The sequence below is a fragment of the Pteropus alecto genome, unplaced genomic scaffold (genome assembly GCF_000325575.1).
Source record: "Pteropus alecto unplaced genomic scaffold, ASM32557v1 scaffold766, whole genome shotgun sequence".
Lineage (NCBI taxonomy): Eukaryota > Metazoa > Chordata > Mammalia > Chiroptera > Pteropodidae > Pteropus > Pteropus alecto.
The window spans coordinates 218,671-223,524 of record NW_006438090.1 but is presented as its reverse complement, the minus strand read 5'-3'; positions in this window follow the sequence as shown (position 1 = coordinate 223,524).

Sequence of the window (4,854 nt, the reverse complement as noted above, 5' to 3'; positions counted from 1 at the left end):
GAACTTTCTTTATCTAATATATCTAAAACTAGTGCCTATAGTTAACAATACAATATTCGGCATTTGTTAAGAGAGTAGGTCTCATGCTGCGTGTTCCAATCAGCAAAAAAGAAAAAAAAAATAGTGACACAAAGAAACTTTGGGAGATGTTGGATATGTGTAATACCTTGACTGTGGTGATGGTATCAGGGGTGTTTTCATATATCCAAACTCATCAAATTATATATGTTATATCTGTGCAGTTCTTTGTATATCAATCATACCTAAACAAAGCTGCTTTTAAAAAGCCACTGCTAAGAGAACGAGAAGACAAGCCACATAGTGGGAGAAAATATTTGCAAAGCATATATGTGATAAGGGACTTGTATCCAAAATATACAAAGAATTCTTAAAATTCATCAATAAGAAAACAAAAAAATTAAAAATAGGTAAAAGATCTGAACAGACACTTCACCAAAGAAGATATACAGATGGCAAATAAACACATGATATGATGTTCATCATCATTAGTTATTAGAGGAATACCAACTAAAATAATAATGTGGTATCACTTCATATCCATCAAAATGGCTAAAATGCAGAATATTGACATCAACTCCTAGAAAGGATGTGGAGCGACAGAAACTCTCATTCATTGCTGTGGGAATGCAAAAGAGTATAAGCACTATAGAAGACAGATTTGGCAGTTTCTTACAATACTAAACATACTCTTACCATATGATTCATCAATTGTCGTTTCTTTGTATTTATCCAAATAACTTGAAAATGCAAAACCACGCGAAAACCTGCACATGAATGTTTGTGGAAGCTCTATTCATAAATGCCAAAACTTGGAAGTAATCAAGATGTCCTTCAACAAATGAATGTATAAACAAACTGTAGTACATCCTTACAATGGAATATTATTCAGCAATAAAAGATAGTGAGCTATCAAGACATGAAAAGCCATGGAGGAATCTGAAATGCATATTACTAAGTAAAAAAAAAGAATCTGAAATGCTCCATACTACATGTTTCAATGATATGACATTGTGGAAAAGACAAAACTATGGAGACAGTAAAAAGTACAGCCAGGGGCGGGATATGGGGGAATGAATAGGCAGATCATAGAAGACTTTTAGAGCAGTGAAACTACTCTGTAAGATACTATAATGGCAGATACATGTCATTATACATTTGTCAAAACCCCAAGAAATTGCAACACACAGAATGAACGCTAATGTAAACTATAGATTTAGCTAATAATGTATCAATATTTGGCCCATCATTTTTAACAATTGCACCACATTAACATGTGATGCTAATAATAAGGGAATCTAGGGAATGTGTGAAGTGAGTATATGGGAATTCTACTTTCTGTTCAATTTACCTGTGAACTTCAAATTGTTCAAAAGAATAAAGCCTATTAATTTTTTAAAAGTATGAGGAAAGGCCTAGATGAGGTGAGTGTACTGCTGTGTCCCTGTAGCAGTCCAGTGGCTCCTGGGTTCTTGCACCAATGCCAGGCCTGGATGCTATGCAAGCCTGCATGCGATAAGACCTGTTCCACTACTGTGCCTCTGCACACACCTTGACTATGGGGCTGACATCTGGGTGCTGCACCACTTAGGTAGTTCATGACCCAAGTGGTCAAGGCTTTAACAGGGCTTTCTTTCTGTGCTGATTGGAAGAGCCACTGCTCATCTGCCTGGATGGGGTCAAGGTAGTGAACTTCAGAATAGGGAGTCCTCATGGCTGGGAGTGTGGAACCACAGGAACTCAAGAATAAAAACTCTGGTTTGTGGAGGAGATCCACCTATAACCTCCAGACATGAAGAGCCCGAGCAAGTGAATGAAATTCCTCAGGGCCATAAAGCCAGTAAGTAACTTAGTGGGGATGAGGCCCAGGTGGATTGGATCTTAACCTAATGTCCATTACCTCTGTGAAGCATGCCTGATTTCCCTTGCTTCACACTCATCAAGGGATCCCCATGAAGTTTACCATCAGGGGAGGGTGGAGAACCCAGTCTCTGGGAATGCAGAGCACTGATCAGGCCTCAGGCTCTGTCCTAAACATTCCACTTGTATTAACTTTTTAATTCCTGCAGTGGCTTTATAAGTGGTCATCTCCATTAGAGGCAACTTAAAAGTTTTATATCAAAAGAAACATGGTTGGTGCCCTCACAGTTCTAGGAAATAAGAAGATTGTACAACTTTGCTTTTTTAATGACTTGCATAATTTTGCTGGGATCAAGCATTAGAAGGCAGGGAAAGATGGCTGCCCATCAAATCACATTAACTGCTGATGGCTCCTCAGGCTTTTCCCAGGACATAAACTGTACTTGGAATACTTTTGAGAATATCGTTTATCCATTGGGGGAAAAAAAAAACTTAAAAAATCATGAAGAAAGGCAAGAAATTTCACTGAGTAGTGATGTACCATGGTTCTATCTTTACAGTATTCATGTGACTATTAAGTATAAGCCACTTTTATCCTAAAAGCTGTACAGTAGCAGCCTAAGAAAAGCAGATAGATATTAAAGACAGAGACTGGAGATCCAATATGTGGATTACAGGTATGCTTGAAAGAAAATTCCTGAACAAGTAGAAGAAAGCAATATTTAGAGAAGAGAATAAAGTTTTCTTGAGCTAAAGAAAAACTTTAGTTTTCAGATGAAAAGGTCTTGTCATGGTCAAAACAAAACTAACAAAAAGTATCCAATACCTGAATGTAAATGGCTGACATTTTGAATTTTATAGATAAATAATTCTACAGATTTTCAGGGAAGAAAGAAAATATTTTCCACAAAGGTACAAAATCAGGCTTCTCCTGAGTGTCACAGCATAACAGACTACAAAGGAACAGCATAAAATGTTAAGGGGAAAAGGCTGTGTGTGACTCAATAATTCTAGTTAGATGTGAAAACCACAGAATTCAATGCAATTATATATGAATCTGGGAAGTAGATTGGAAGGAACAAAGAAGCTGCCTAACGCAGGCAGAGCTCCCTGCAGGAGGAGGGGGAGAAGAGAAATTGCAGCCGGTCCCCAAAACAGCCCTGCCTGAGGGATCTATGAGGTCCACTCAGTGGAGCCCAGGGATCAGGGCGGATTGTTCCTCCCAATCTACTTCCCAGATTCCCACGGTTCTGAGGTATAGAAGCTCCTATGTGCAGATCACTCACTCAGTGGGAATTAAGTATGAAGGGGCAACAGTTGGGCCTTAGCAGCCGTGGTTGTAAAGTGTGAGACTGAGACATGGAGACTAGCTGCAACCCCCACCCACCAACCCAGAGCATGCTCTTTCTCTACTCTATGTCCTTCTAGACCTAGCACCACCGGACCCCAGGGGAATTTGAGCAAACGCCACTGAAACAAATATCTACTATTGGTATCACTGACAGGGGCTGGGACCAAGGGTAGTGATGGCGACTTGAATATTTTTTCAGAAAAAAAGGCATTATTAGTCTCATAGCAGGTATCCAAGAGGCTTGGTTGCCACCTACTGGAAATCGAAGGGGAAACACATTCTTAGGCTAAAGAGACACCTCTATTTAATAAATCTTCATTCTAGGGGAAAAAAAAAAAAAAGCATAATACACAACCATTAATGCCCAGGCAGAGAAATACTACATCAAATACATGAACAACCAGGGTGAAAAGGCATCACAGAAAGAAGAAGTCTCCAGAAAATAAGCTTAAAAACATAGAAATATGCAATTTAAATGACAGAGAATTCAGGACTGCACTTCTGAAAAAACTCAATGAGATGCAAAATAACACAGATCAACAATTCCAAGATCTGAGAAAAAATAGACCAGCAGAATGAGTTTTGCGCGTGTGTGTATGTGTTTGTTTTTTGTTTGTTTGTTTGTTTGTTTGTTTGTTTTTAGCAAGGAGATTGAAACCCTAAAAAAGAACCAAATAGAACCTCTGGAGATGAAGAATACACTAAAAGAGAAGAGTGAAATAGCAAGTTTACAAATTGAGCTGACTCGATGGAGGAAAGAATCAGTGATATTGAAGACAGAAATCTAGAAATAATTCAGAAGGAAGAAGAGAGAGGCCAAAGAATGAAAAATGATGAAAGAGAAATACAAGAACTAGCCGATACCATCAGGAAAGGCAACATAAAAATAATGGGTAATCTAGACGGAGAAGAAAAAGAGAAAGGATCAGAGAGCATGTTCAGACAAATAGTTGAGAGAATTTCGCAAATATAAGAAATGAACTGGAGCTTCGAATCAAAGAAGCTAACAAATAATCAATTATCTCAACCTAAAAGGCCTTTTCCAAGACACGTTATATTAAAATTATCAAAAATTAATGACAAAGAAAGAATTCTGAAGGCAGTCAGGGAAAAGAAGACAGTAACCTATAAAGGAAAACCCATTAGACTATCTTTGGACTTCTCAGTACAAACCATACAAGCAAGAAAGGAGCAGAATCAAATATTCAAACTATTAAATGAAAGGAATTATCAGCCGAGATACCAGCCAAGAATAATGTATCCAGCAAAGCTCTCCTCTTGATATGAAGGAGAAATAAAGACCTTTTCAGACATACAAAAATTGAGGGAATTCTCCACTACGAGGCCTGCACTACAGGAAATACTGAAAGGAGTCAGCTCACCTAAAACAAAATAACAACAACAAAAAAATACATAATTAGGAGTAAAGTGACTATCAGGCAAAAAGAAGCAGAGGAGTGCAACCCTTACTAAGAACAGGGCATTATAAGCTTACATTAAGAAGAGAAGTGCTATAGCAAGATAGTAGTTAATGTTCAGCATACATAGGGACAAATTGAGGCAAAGAAAGGGAGAATTCAAAGATCTAAATTCGCAAAGAGTAATGGAGGCAAGACACGTGAACA